This window comes from Arachis ipaensis, chromosome B01 (assembly GCF_000816755.2).
Source record: "Arachis ipaensis cultivar K30076 chromosome B01, Araip1.1, whole genome shotgun sequence".
Taxonomy (NCBI): Eukaryota; Viridiplantae; Streptophyta; class Magnoliopsida; order Fabales; family Fabaceae; genus Arachis; species Arachis ipaensis.
Window position 1 is genome coordinate 48,438,351 of NC_029785.2, and position 13,856 is coordinate 48,452,206.

Genomic DNA, 13,856 nt, shown 5'->3' on the forward strand with positions numbered 1-13,856 from the left:
AAGCAAGTACTAAAACAAGAGAATGATGAAAGAAATGCCAAGAGACATGAGTCATTCTTGTGGAAGTCATGTCCTGGTTTTATGGTGGTTTCATGCATAGCAACTTAGGCTCATTCCTGGCTTTCAGACCTTTATCATGTCCTAGAATACTCACTTGTTATTGCATCCCATGAGACTTTTATTCATTGATCCTTTTGTTGTTATTTGAGGGCTTATTTTTGTTCTTAAGCTAAGTGCTCTGTAAGGGGGCAACTCTTTAAAATAAGCTTTCAGCCAACACTCTCGAACCAGTTGGTTCAAGGTGCTAGGTGTTGAAGCACCCCTAAGAACTTACTTGCTCAAGTCTCTCCCCCATACATACACACCACAGGCACATAGTTTATTTATTTTCTTTTCTTGAGACCTTGGTGTCCAGCACCTCTTTGGGTTACTAAATGCTCTGTGGTGAGGGTTACTTTTGATAGTGGACTTTCAGCTGATAATCCCGGGTTAGTTAACCCAAGTTACCAAGTGATAAGGCACCCCTAAGAGCTTATTCATCCAAGTAGATCCCTCACACAGGAGCACTACAGACACATGCCTCAAGATTAAAACCATTGGTGCCTAGCCTTATTGCTTACTATTTTTCTTTTATTCCTCAACTTTGATTGTTATTTCCCTTTTTCTTATTAGGATCTTCTTATTTATCTAGTCTCATGGGGTGTGTCTCAAGCATAGTATTCATGACAGATAGTTGTCTTCCCACCTTATGGTTGAACCAACTTAACTAACTTATGACCACACCACAAACTCATGGACTTACTCCCTAGTATGAACTCCACTCTGGTCTTTTGAAAACAATCATTCTCTTTTCATTTGATTCAAAAGGGACAAGCATACAAGTAAGTAAAGAAACGATGCAGTGACATAGAGACTAGCACACAGAGACCTCTTCAATACTTAAAAAAAAAAAAAACAGAATTTAAAAAGGTTTAAACTAATCATGGAAGCAAGTTCTATTTCATACAAGATCTTCCTTATTTAAAACTTAGAACAAGATGGACCAAAGAAAGAACTCCACCACCTTTTACTCTTGTGGATGTCCATGCTTTCCTCCTTGTTTGTCTTCTTTGTGTCCTCTTGCATTCCCTCTCATCCGTGTCAATCTTGCTTGCTTCCAATCCTCAAGTGCCTTTCTTACTGATTCATGACTCTCTTCCACCCTTTGTCTTTCTTCTCGTGCTATCCTGGATGCAATATAGGCAGTTGTCCTACCAAGTAACCGAGCCTGGCTTGAGTATTTATATGATGCCTAGTCTCACTCATGTAAACTCCTTCTGCGAATGCCCTTTGCTCGTCCAATAGTTCTGCCTGTTCTATTTGTCTTTGATGCATCTCATGTATATGTGCACCTTGATGTGCTTGGATGTTGATTAGCCTCTGGATGGATTCTTGTTGCTCATTTTGACATTGGAATGCCCTCTTTTATCCACACGGGGTCCTCATCTTCAAACACCACCCCAGCTTTCTTGCACAGTCGGTAAATAGTGCTGGGGTAACATAATGTTCCTCTTGAGTCGCTCTTCTCTGCCATTTTTCTAATGCCTTCTGCTATGAGTTCATGAACCTTGATTTCTCCTCCTTTGAGTATACAGTGTACCAGTGTGGCTCTCTTGAGATTCACCTCCGAGTTGTTTGCTGCTGGGAGGATGGACCTCCTTACAATCTCGAACCATCCCTTTGCTTCCGGAGTAAGATCTGCTCTCTTGATGAACCTTGGTCTCCTATCTGCATATCTTTCCCAGTCAGCTCCTGGTACACAAATGTCTTGCACAATCTGATCATGATTAGGGTTGTTGTCCATCCTTGAATGATAACTCTCTTCTTCAAACGGTATGGACCACAGTTTTAATGCCTTCATGACACTCATGGGGCCAAAATCCACAATCTTCCTCTCACAAAGCTTGTATATGAGTCATCTGCCTTATCATAACGGACCGCATTTGCATAAAACTCTCTTATAAGATTTACATTCACCTTAATGACCAGATTAGTGAGGAGCTCCCATCTTCTCTTTTCTACCTTCATTGTAATTTTGGGACACTCAGTTTTCCTAACTTGAAATCCTAGCTCATAAATGATTTCTTTATCAACCATCCACCCATATTGTAATACATGATGCAAGCTTCTGAATCTCTTTTCATCATACGAGTGTTGCTCCATAGGTTCCTTCCCCTTCCTTCTTTTAGAGCTTGAAGATGCCATGATTGAGCGTTAATGTATGGAGTTGGCAAGGGTGTGGAGACTTTTGGTTGTTTAGGGTTGAGTGCAATGAAGGTGGTGAGGGAGAATGTGTTTAAATGGTTAGGAAATGCTTTGCTCCGAAATGGATAGGTGTGAAGAGTGGATGTGGAGTGTGGAGCTAGGGTACGGATCAAGGATCACTTTTATAGAAAGGTTGTGAGTGAATGGAGGGTGTGGATTGATGGAGTGGTTGTTTGATGGACGGTTGGGGTTGTGCATGTAGAAAGGACAAGGATCATCACTTTATGATGGAGATTGCTCGACTTCCGTAGGGATCTTCTTGTTCCTCCACCCCCTTGGTACCTTCTTCTTTGTCCCTTTTGATGCTTCCTTGTTCTTGGCGACTTCTTCTTTTAAGTGAATTTTGTTGTTGTCTTCACATGCCTCTGGTGGTTTAGGTTCCTCCAGCTTCTCCTTGAGCTGTGACGATTGCCGTTTGCCTTGTTCATCATTCAGTGGGGTTCTCAGATGTGTTGGTGGTGCCTCAGTGCTTGTTTTCTCTGTCAGCATCCTGTTATGATCATTGCTTGGTTCTTTGTTTTCTTGGTCAGCTTCTTGGGAGAGTTTGAAGACATTGAAGCTGAGTTGTTCATCATGGATCCTCAATATTAGCTCCCCTCGCTCCACGTCTATGAGTGCTCTGGCTGTAGCTAGGAATGGTCTTCCCATTATGATTGGGTGAGTGTGACTCTCTTCCATGTCCAAGATGACAAAGTCTGTGGGAAGAAAGTTTTCCCCACCTTTAACAACACGTTTTCCACCACCCCTCTTGCTTGTTTTTGAGTTTTGTCAGCCAGCCTGATGACTACATCTGTGGGCAATATCTCATTGATTTGCAGCCTTTTCACCAGGGATAGAGGCATTAAATTGATGCTTGCTCCCAAATCGCAGAGTGCTCTATCAAACATTGTTTCTCCTATGGCACAGGGGACATGAAAACTCCCTGGATCTTTTCTTTTTGTAGGCAACTACGGTTGAATGAGGGCACTGCACTCCTTGTTCATCACTATAGTTTGGCCTCCCTTGAGTGAGCTTTTCCTGGGAAGCAACTCCTTCATATACTTGATGAATGCAGGCATTTGTTGGATAGTCTTGATGAATGGTATGTTCACATGCAGAGATGCAAATAAGTCAAGAAATCTTGAGTACATTCTCCTCTCCACAGCTCCCTTGAGCAGTTGGAGAAAAGGTGCATAGAGTCTCAGCAACTCCTGTTTTGAGATTTCTGGTTCTTGGTAATCTTTTTCCACCTCCTCTACTGAGGTATCTTCAGGTTATTCTGACAGCTTGCTTGGCTTGTCCTCAGTCTCCTTATCACTTATAGTGACCATCTTGCAATCTTCCCATCTTACCTTCTTTGTTTCACCTCTCGAATTCTTCTCTATGTCACTTGGGAATCCATCTGTGGGTTTGGGAATTTACTCAGAGAGATATCCTACTTGAGATTCCAACCTCTTGATTGTGTCTCCCTGGTTCTTGAAACTGGCTCGCACTTCCTCCTTGAAGACCTTGTTGTCTTGAATCTCCTTGCTTAGGCCTTCAAGTAGATTCTCAATCCTTGATATTCTTTCATCAAATGATGACAGGTCAGGCTGAGTAGGGTTATTCTGGCCTTGATATGAATGTGGGGAGGTGTTGTTATGGGGGTGTTGATATGGTCTAGATGTGAAGTGTTGGGTGGCTGCATTGTTTGGATTTGGGCGTCTTTGATCAAGGCTTTGGTCTTGTTGATTTTTCCACCCAAAGTTTGGGTGATTCCTCCATCCAGAGTTGTAGGTCTTGGAGTATGGATCATGGTTTTGCCTAGGTGAATTCCCAATGTAGTTGGCTTGCTCCTGACTACCCTCTGCTTCTTCATTCACTCCTTCTTGGGTTGTTGATGAAGTGGAGACTGCTGCTACTTGGTTCTTCTCCATCTTCTTGGTGAGGTCAGCCAGCTGCTGGGTAATGAGCTTGTTTTGGGCCAGCAGAGCATCTACATTGTTTAGCTCTATTACTCCTCTTGTGTTCCCTCTTTCGGAAGCATAGAAGTAGTCGTTCTCTGCTACTATTTCAATGACATCTATGGCTTCCTCAATAGTCTTCTTCTTGTTCAAAGATCCTCCGGATGAATGGTCTACGGCCTTCTTTGACTCATAAGAGAGCCCTTCATAGAAAATGTGCAGCTGCACCCATTCGTTGAACATATCTGGTGGGCACCTCCTTGTTAAGTCTTTAAACCTCTCCCATGCTTCATATAGAGTCTCACCATCTTATTGCCTGAAAGTTTGGACCTCAGCTCTCAGCCTATTGATTCGTTGAGGAGGGTAAAATCTTGCTAAGAATTTGTTCACCACGTCTTCCCAAGTTGTCAAGCTCTCCCTTGGGAAAAACTCCAGCCACTTAGCTACTTTATCCCTGAGTGAGAATGGAAATAAGAGCAGTCTATAGGCGTCAGGATGAACACCATTAGACTTCACTGTGTCACATATTCTCAGGAAGGTGGTTAGATGTTGATTGGGGTCCTCTTGGACACTCCCTCCGAACGAACAGTTGTTCTAAAAAGGGTGATGAGCTGTGGCTTCAGTTCAAAATTATTGGCATGGATGGTTGGCTTTTGAATGCTACTTCCACAGTTCCCTGGGTTTGGATTGATGTAAGAGCCTAAAACTCTTCTATCCTCCCCAGCATGATTTGCTCCACCTCCTCTGCCATGGTTGTGAGCCTCTTCTTCATGATGGTTTTCCATGTTTTCTTCCATGTTTGGTTCAAAGTATTCCTCAAAGTGTTCCTCCTCTTCTTCACCACCAACTACACGTTTTTCTCTTGCCTCCCTCCTTAGTCTAAGGAAGGTTCTCTCAGGGTCAGAATCAAAGGAAGTTGAAGCGCCGCTTCTTCTCCCTGTCATACAACCAACAAGTACAAGCAAAGAGAATAGGTGCAAAAAGTATATATGTCAGAGTTACTGTTAGTGTGAGTGATGCAATATATCAAACAGTTAGTGGGTTAGTGAGATGAATAGTAAATAACAAAGAAAAAGTAAGGGGGAAGGGAAGAAGTTATCTAAAACAGAAAGTAAATGACTCAAACAGAAATTTAAATCAAACAAAAATAAATTGCTCAATCTAGTTATCCTCCAATCTAATCATTGTTGATGCACAATCAATCCCCAGCAACAGCGCCATAAACTTGATGCACGGAAAACTTGTCTCACAACAAATTCCCTTCGGCAAGTGTACCGAATTTGTCGTCAAGTAAAAACTCACAATAGAGTGAGGTCGAATCCCACAAGGATTGATTGATCAAGCAACTTTAATTAGAGGACTGTTCTAGTTGAGCGAATCCTTGGTCCAGCATGAGAAAGCATTTCTAGCTTGATCTCTTCATTCCTCTTTCAAGGTTCAAAAGAGATCCAAGTATGAATAGCTTCTTTTTCAAGATAACTACTCAATTGGATGAAGATTGAAAGCTTTCAAGTAAAATCAAGAGAAAAGATAGAAGAAGAATAATGAAAACTAGTATTGATCCACGTTAGCTTCCACGTTAACTAGGTTAACGTGGGAGTTAACATGGCTTAATGTGTTTTGGCCAACGTTAGTGACAATTTTGAGTGTCACTAACGTTGGCTCCCCCCCTCCTTCTTAACGTTAGAGGCCACGTTAACCAGGTTAACGTGGACTCTAACGTGGCCACTCATGATCTTGGTTCAACGTTAGTGATAATGTTAAGTGTCACTAACGTTGGCTCTATTTCTTAACGTGGGCAATGATGGCTTCGAGAGCGTTATTGGCAATCACTTTTCTCATTAACTTTGCAAGTTACTCCCATTCCACGTTAGTGTTAACGTTAGTGCAACTAACGTAGCCACTAATGTGGTTCTTCTTTGCTTCCTTTGTCCTGAAATTAAGCAATAAAGTGTATCAAAGTTCTAGTCCAAGTCATGGGAAATGCAACATCCAATTTTTCCTTAAATTCATGTAAAATCCTCATGAAATCATGTAAAATGCACAATGTATGCTTGAATCAAGATGTAAGTGAATATCTACACAAAACTAGCTTATTTCCTAAGGAAATGCATGAAACTACCCTAAAAACAGTAAAGAAAAGGTCAGTGAAACTGGCCAAAATGCCCTGGCATCTGTCAGTCAATATATAACTTCAATTACAATATACTAACAAATTACAAATTAAATAACTTTAAGACAAAATATGTTATTAAAATCACATTTTCCAGGTGGTTTAAAACATCAAGTGTTTCCAATGTCTAATTTCGATTATATGCTATTTGCTAATTAATAATTATGCAAGTGTATAACCTTCAATAGGACAAACCATAGAATTTTAGTACTCATGTCCTAAATTGGTATCTAAATACATCTATAAATAGGCAGCCTCTTTGCAATTATCGATGGCATCAGTGGTGGGTTCTTCTAAATCGTCGTCCCTTCTCAACGACAAACCTTCGACGTCAAATTCAGACAACCCAGTCAAAATCGGTTAGGGGAAAAGTTCGAACTGACATTGTCCTATGTCTTCACCCATGTCAAACATATCCCTTAGGTTCACATGGACTACTACACTCCATTCTTTATCAGCTTCGTCATCCACATAGTATACAAGGTGAGCCTCGGATGCAAGAATGTATGGTTCGTCATCTTCTCGATGACCGTTATGAATTGGATGAGAGAAGTTGACCACTGTGTGCCCCAGAGAGTCTTGTTTTATGCCTCTGTCAGAGGTGGTGTTTGCCCTAATACATCTAAACAAGACGATTGTGAATTGACCGCTGTAATTTAACTCAATGATGTCCACTAGTTTTTCGTAATACGAGACACTACTGGTGCGCAGAAATCGTGACGGTTCCATTCCTTGGTAACGGCGCTGAAAACTTTATACGCACGTTCATAATCTTAATTCTTTGTCATAACTTCGCACAACTGACCAGCAAGTGCACTGGGTCGTCCAAGTAATAAACCTTACGTGAGTAAGGGTCGATCCCACAGAGATTGTCGGCTTGAAGCAAACTATGGTCACCTTATAAATCTCAGTCAGGCGGATTCAAATGGTTATAGAGTTTTAATAATTAAATAGATAATTAAAATATGAACTAGGATAGAGATACTTATGTAATTTATTGGTGAGAATTTCAGATAAGAGTATAGAGATGGTTTCGTTCCTCTGAACCTCTGCTTTCCTGCTGTCTTCATCCAACCATTCCTACACCTTTCTATGGCAAGCTTTATGTAGGGCATCACCGTTGTCAATGGCTACATCCCATCCTCTCTGTGAAAATGGTCCAATGCGTTGTCACTGCATGGCTAATCATCTGTCGGTTCTCGGTCATACTGGAATAGGATTTACTATCCTTTTGCGTCTGTCACTACGCCCAGCACTCGCGAGTTTGAAGCTCGTCACAGCCATCCCTTCCCAGATCCTACTCGGAATACCACAGACAAGGTTTAGACTTTTCGGATCTCAAGAATGGCCATCCATGGGTTCTAACTTATACCACGAAGATTCTAATATCTCGGACTCAGTCCTCTGTATTAGATATCTAAGAGATATTCATTCTAGCTTGTTTGCATGTAGAACGGAAGTGTTTGTCAGGCACGCGTTCATAAGTGAGAATGATGATGAGCGTCACATAATCATCACATTCATCATGTTCTTGGGTGCGAATGGATATCTTAGAGAAGGAATAAGCTTGAATTGAATAGAAAAACAGTAGTACTTTGTATTAATTCATGAGGAACATCAGAGCTCCACACCTTAATCTATGGTGTGTAGAAACTCTACCGTTTGAAAATACATAAGTGATAATGGTCCAGGCATGGCCGAATGGCCAGCCCCCATGAAAGTCTAAGATAGCATAAAAACTAATCCCAGGTCTCCTTTACAAAGATAGTAAAAAGTCCTATTTATACTAAACTAGTTACTAGGGTTTACAGAAATGAGTAAATGATGCAGAAATCCACTTCTGGGGCCCACTTGGTGTGTGCTTGGGCTGAGCATTGAGCTTTACACGTGTAGATGTCTTTCTTGGAGTTGAATGCCAGTTTGTAACCTGTTTCTAGCGTTTAACTCCACTTTGCAACCTGTTTCTGGCGTTTGACTCCAGAATGCAGCATGGAACTGTCGTTCAATGCCAGTTTACGTCTTCTATCCTTAATCAAAGTATAGACTATTATATATTTCTGAAAATCCCTGGATGTCTACTTTCCAACGCAATTAAGAGCGCACCATTTGGAGTTCTGTAGCTCCAGAAAATCCACTTTGAGTGCAGGGAGGTCAGAATCCAACAGCATCTGCAATCCTTCTTCAACCTCTGAATCTGATTTTTGCTCAAGTCCCTCAATTTCAGCCAGAAAATACCTGAAATCACAAAAAAAATACACAAACTCATAGTAAAGTCCAGAAAATGTGAATTTTAATTAAAAACTAATAAAAATATACTAAAAACTAACTAAATCATACTGAAAACTATGTAAAAACAATGCCAAAAAGCGTATAAATTATCCGCTCATCAGCTACCAATAGCAACATTACTGTCACGCTTGCTTGCATAACTCCTGGTGTCAGAAGTGACATAAATCCTGCTATTTTAGGTTTTCAATCCTTCCTCTCTCAACAGGGTTCTGAACTTAAATCCATTTACGTTGTAAGATGTAAAGTGGCTAACTTGAACATTGGGCCTACATGCAAGCCACTGCAACTCGTTCGGGTGCATGATGCTTCCCAAAGGAACCTGGATGTGAACAGGTATGTGTTTCACCAGCTTGGGATTAAAACGACAGGACACCATTTAAATGTGTAAATGGATTAATGATACCATGATTCACCTTACGCTTGAACCACTCTGGAAATTCTCTGTGCACAACACTGTCTATGTGAGACTGGGACCTTGTCCTACTTCGTAATTTTCTCTTTGTGATCGCCCTGAATTCACTGGATACATCACAACAAATTTATGTCAGGATATCCAACTGTAGTAGATCATACGAAATCCATACTTTCAAATGTACTTACTCTATAAATTTTTCCACGACCGGGCAATTGACCAATATGTGACGGTGAGCTTGGAATTTTTCAGTTGGTGTAAGAGTGTAAAAAGAAGAAGCCCCGACAGCCTTTCCAACCTCTGGGAACATGGGTGGACTTTCATCAAGCATAAGTTCACGTGGTCGATCGTCAACATGCTTTGGTCGATTAATCCTAGTCTCGACATTATCCAGGTACCTTGAACAGAATACGAGTATCTCCTCAGATAAGTAACCCTCTACAATTGAGCCTTCTGGTTGGGATCTGTTACGCACATACTGCTTGAGACGACATAGGTACCTTTGAGAATAAAACACGTGTCATATGCCGAAATTAAATACATAAACACAAATTTGTTTGATAATTACCTTTCAATTGGGTACATCCACCGATAATGCACTGGGCCACCGAGACGCACCTCCTCGACCAGATGCACTGTCAAGTGAACCATGACTATAAAGAAAGAAGGAGGGAAAATCATCTCCATGCGACACAGAGTATGAACTATGTGATCCTGAAGGAGAGGAAGTTGTTGAGGGTCTATGGATTTGCTACATATTCGGCGAAAAAAGGATGATAAATCTGCCAGGACAGAAGACACTAGGGTAGGCAATGCATTCCTTAACGCAATTGCTAGATTATCCATCTGGAAAGATCACGTTTAGTCCTTAGAAAGAGCTCTTTTTGTGGATTAGTCATAGTAAAGATGGCGGAGGGGTACTTTCCATCTTCTCGTGGCCACAAATCATGCTTGATGCCCATTGACCGGAGGTCTTTTCGAGCTTTCATGTGGTCTTTAGACTTACCTTTCTCGTTCAGTATGGTGAAAACTATGTTGTCGCACACATTCTTCTCTATGTGCATGACATCAAGATTGTGACGCAATCCATTGTTCTCCCAATATGTCAGCTTAAATAATATATTCCTCTTCTTCCAAGGAGACTCGTCTTGGATGGCTGTTTACTGTCTGTGTGTCCTTTCCCCGCAACCGATTGAGCCTTGCCAAGTTGGACATGCACACCCTCACCAGAGAATTTGACAGGTGGACCTCTATCCTCTATCTTTCCATCAAATGAGTACCGGTCTTTTCTATATTTATGTTCATGATTCAGAAAGCAACGATGTCCCATGAAACACCCACCAATGATACTAAAACAGTGCTGAAGTTCCTCCAGAAACATATCTTTAGCAGATTTGGTGTCCCTAGAATACTAATCAGCGATGGGGGCACTCACTTCTGCAATAAACAGCTTTACTCTGCCATGGTTCGGTATGGAATTCGCCACAAAGTGGCCACTCCATATCATCCACAAACCAATGGCCAAGCTGAAGTCTCTAACAGAGAATTAAAGAGAATCCTGGAACGGACAGTAAATGTATCACCATATGGTTATGTGGAGCTTCAAGATATTGATTCTGATAAGAAGTTCATTGTCAATGGACAGAGAATCAAGCATTATCTAGAAGGCAACATTGAGCAAGAATGCTCAAGGCTGAAGCTAGATTAAAAGCTCAGTAAGGTCCAGCTAAGGACATTAAAGAAGCGCTTGTTGGGAGGCAACCCAATTTTTATTTACTTTCATGGTTTTTCATGTTTTATTAGGTTCATGATCATGTGGAGTCACAAAACAAATATTAAAAATTGAAAACGGAATCAAAAAAACAGCAGAAGAAAAATCACACCCTGGAGGAAGCACCTGTCTGGCGTTCAACGCCAGAACAGAGCATGGTTCTGGCGCTGAACGCCCAAAATGGGCAACATCCTGGCGCTAAACGCCCAGAACAAGCATGGTTCTGGCGTTCAACGCCAGAAATGGCTAGTAAATGGGCGTTGAACGCCCAAGATGGGCACCAACCTGGCGCTGAACGCCCAGAGTTGTGTGCAAGGGCATTTTGCATGCCCAAATTGGTGCAGGGATGTAAATGCCTTGACACCTCAAGATCTGTGGACCTCATAGGATCATTTCAAGATCTGTGGACCCCACAGGATCCCCACCTTCCCTCCTCATAATCCTAGTTTTTTTCTTTCCACATCTTCTTTTTCATCTATTCCCTCTTCTTTTGCTCGAGGGCGAGCAACATTCTAAGTTTGGTGTGGTAAAACAATTATGTGAAGGATCTATAGCTCAGTGGTAGAACATGTGGCTGCAAATCAAGAGATACCTCCGGGGATACACTTCCCTCCACATAACTATTGGAAGCAACTGAGGATAGAAATACCAAAAATCACATAATTATGTGAAGGATCTATAGCTCAGTGGTAGAACATGTGGCTGCAAATCACGAGATACCTCAGGGGATGCACTTCCCTCCACATAACTATTGGAAGTAACTGAGGATAGAAATACCAAAAATCACTAGGAATCAAGCCACAAAGGCAAGGAAGAGACATAAAAGAGCTCAAGAACATCATTGGTGCCTCAAGAAGGAAATGCCATCATCACTAAAGTGGACTCGTTCCTTGTTCTTACTTTCTCTGTTTTTCGTTTTCTCTATGCTAAGTGCTTATCTATGTTTGTGTCTTCATTACATGATCATTAGTAGTAATTAGTGTCTAGTTTGATTTTATCCCCAATTAAGTTATAGTCTATTTTTCTCATCATCAGCAAACATGAATAAAATAGTAGATCTTTTGAATAAGAGGCAATAAAATTTCGAGTTTTTAATAAGAAAAATTCTAATTAGTAACATGTGGTGGCAACGCTTTCTGTCTTCTGAATGAATGCTTGAACAGTGCATATGTCTTTTGAATTTGTTGTTTAAGACTGTTAAATATGTGGCTCTTGAAAGAATGATGAACATGAGACATGTTATTGATAATCTGAAAAATCATAAAAATGATTCTTGAAGTAAGAAAAAGCAGCAAAGAACAAAGCTTGTAGAAAAAAAATTAGAAAGAAAAAGAAAAAGCAAGCAGAAAAAGCCAAAAGCTCTTAAAACCAAAAGGCAAGAGCAAACAGCCAATAATCCTTAAAACCACAAGGCAAGGGCAAATAAAAAGGATCCCAAGGCTTTGAGCATCAGTGGATAGGAGGGCCTAAAGGAATAAAATCCTGGTCTAAGCGGCTAAACCAAGCTGTCCCTAACCATGTGCTTGTGGCGTGCAGGTGTCAAGTGAAAACTTGAGACTGAGCGGTTAAAGTCAAGGTCCAAAGCAAAAAGAAGAGTGTGCTTAAGAACTCTGGACACCTCTAATTGGGGACTTTAGCAAACCTGAGTCACAATCTGAAAAGGTTCACCCAGTTATGTGTCTGTGGCATTTATGTATCTGGTGGTAATACTGGAAAACAAAGTGCTTAGGGCCACAGCCAAGACTCATAAAGAAGCTGTGTTCAAGAATCATCACAATGAACTAAGAGAATCAATAACACTATCTGAATTCTAAGTTCCTATAGATGCCAATCACTCTGAGCTTCAATGGATAAAGTGAGATGCCAAAACTGTTCAGGAGCAAAAAGCTACTAGTCCCGCTCATCTAATTAGAATCTGAGCTTCAATCAAAAAACTCTGAGATATTATTGCCTCCCAACCTATTAGTCTTCTATTTTATTCATCTAGTTGCTTGAGGACAAGCAACAGTTNTAGTTAGTTTTTAGTCTATTTTTATTAGTTTTTAGGAAAAATTCATATTTCTAGACTTTACTATGAGTTGTGTGTTTTTCTATAATTTCAGGTATTTTTCTGGCTGAAATTGAAGGAGCTGAGCAAAAATCTGATTTAGGCTGAAAAAGGACTGCTAATGCTGTTGGATTCTGACCTCCCTGCACTCAAAGTGGATTTTCTGGAGCTACAGAACTCGAAATGGCATTCTTCCAATTGCGTTGGAAAGTAGACATCCAGGGCTTTCCAGCAATATATAATAGTGCATACTTTGCATAAGGATAGACGACGTAAACTGGCGTTCAACGCCAGTTCTCTGCCCAATTCTGGCGTCCAGCGCCAGAAAAGGATCAAAAGCTGGAGTTGAACGCCCAAACTGGCATAAAAACTGGCGTTCAACTCCACAAATGGCCTCTGCACGTGAATTGATTAAATCTCAGCCCAGCACACACCAAGTGGGCCCCAGAAGTGGATCTCTGCATCATCCATCATAGTCTACTCATATTTTGTAACCCTAGGCTACTAGTTTAGTATTTAAACAACTTTTAGAGACTTATTTTGTACCTCATGACATTTTCAGATCTAAACTTTGTATTCTCTGACGGCATGAGTCTCTAAACCCCATTGTTGGGGGTGAGGAGCTCTGCTGTGTCTTGATGAATTAATGCAAGTATTTCTGTTTTCCATTCAAACACGCTTGTTCCTATCTAAGATGTTCATTCGCGCTTAACTGTGATGAAGGTGATGATCAGTGACATTCATCACCTTCCTCAAACCATGAACGTGTGCCTGACAACCACCTCCGTTCTATACCCGATTGAATGAGTATCTCTGAGATCTCTTAATCAGAATCTCCGTGGTATAAGCTAGAACTCATGGCAGCATTCATGAGAATCCGGAAAGTCTAAACCTTGTCTGTGGTATTCCGAGTAGGATTCAAGGATTGAATGACTGTG

At 41.0% G+C, this 13,856-nt stretch overlaps 1 protein-coding gene across 1 annotated transcript in view; it reads right to left on the minus strand.

Annotated features, from left to right (window-relative positions):
• Nucleotides 1-769, minus strand: part of LOC107617938 — an 8,772-nt gene extending 8,003 nt beyond the window's left edge. The window contains exons 1-2 of the mRNA XM_021121142.1: nt 759-769; nt 151-153 (exon numbers count right to left, since the gene is read on the minus strand). The gene's annotated coding sequence lies outside the window, so the exon portion shown is untranslated. The remainder of the gene's footprint in view (nt 1-150; nt 154-758) is intronic.